The following is a 1,270-nucleotide window of genomic DNA, read 5'->3' on the forward strand; positions in this document are numbered from 1 at the left end:
ACATGACATGATTGAATATTGCTAGAAATTCATAAATTTTAGAGTAAAGGTTCAATTATAATACGTGCATATTTTTTTTGTCCTTTTTTAAAAAAAAAAAAATTGTGTCTATATACGTACATAATTTGGATTCAAGTAATTTTTTATATGTTGGAAAAATCCTTATCTCTTTATCTAAGTTTTATAGTATCTTTCAAATGAGAAGTTGAGGGGCCACTATACCATGTGCTTACATTAATTAGTGTTGCTTTATTTCGTTGTTTTGCTTTAATTGATTTTATGATTCTGATTTCCTCAAATGTAAACCCGAATTGAAGGTGTTCCCATATGTGACATGAAGCGTTCTCACTTCTCTTTCTCTCTGTTTTTTCTTATAAGAAATCTAGTTTCTTAATTCCTATAACACAAGAAAGCAAGTTTGCATGTTGTTGTTGCCAGCATCCATAACTAAACACTACCTAACTACCGAAGCCTACTCAACCAATGGCTCCGATTTTCAAAAGGAATGAAAAAAGAAGCAAAAGGGAAAGGAATTAGAAAAAAGGACGCTTATTACGTTTCACTGTTTTTTTAATAATTTAAATTAGCCTTTGAACCTCACAAAACTAGTAAGGTCAACATTAAATAAATTTGTGAAAAAAGTCAACAATGTAATAGATAAGTTAATCGGAGGAAATTCCTTCCTTAAAAAGCATGAAGTCAATTCAGTGATGGAATTTTTTTTTTCCTCAAATTCATATACCTGTAATCGCGTGAAGTTAACAATATCTATTGTCACTGTGCATAGTGCATGACAACTATGTTTCCATTCTTTTGAAATGGCATTTTTTCCACCTAACAATAGCGAAAGGTGAATGGATTTAAACTTCAATTGGTGGGTTTGTATTTGGCTGTTATAGCTAAAGTTTGACATACACACATAGCTTAATAAAAGAAATGCCACCTTTTATACTTTATAGACTCTTTCGTTGTTTTGCTAATTTGAAAACCTCAATTCCGTTTATACATGATCCACAAAAATGGGGGCAAAAGAGATGAAAGAAAATTGAGGGCAGCCCACTCTACTTGTTAATATCAAATGCATACACATCACATCACTATGTCCACATCTTGATTATGAATTGAGAAATTCTTAGTGCATTTTTAACCTCCAGAGTTCTATGAAACTAGAAATTAAAAAACATAAATCACTTTTAAAAAAATCAAATCTAACTAAAATGGTTAAAATTATTATTAGTAAAAGTTTTAAACTTTTTGTTTTAATAAAATA

At 29.8% G+C, this 1,270-nt stretch overlaps 1 protein-coding gene across 1 annotated transcript in view; it reads left to right on the forward strand.

Moving 5' to 3' along the window:
- LOC107609555 overlaps window positions 1-1,270 on the forward strand; it is a 5,671-nt gene that overhangs the window by 1,553 nt on the left and 2,848 nt on the right. The gene's annotated exons all lie outside the window — the stretch shown is intronic.

This window comes from Arachis ipaensis, chromosome B07 (genome assembly GCF_000816755.2).
Source record: "Arachis ipaensis cultivar K30076 chromosome B07, Araip1.1, whole genome shotgun sequence".
Classification (NCBI taxonomy): Eukaryota; Viridiplantae; Streptophyta; class Magnoliopsida; order Fabales; family Fabaceae; genus Arachis; species Arachis ipaensis.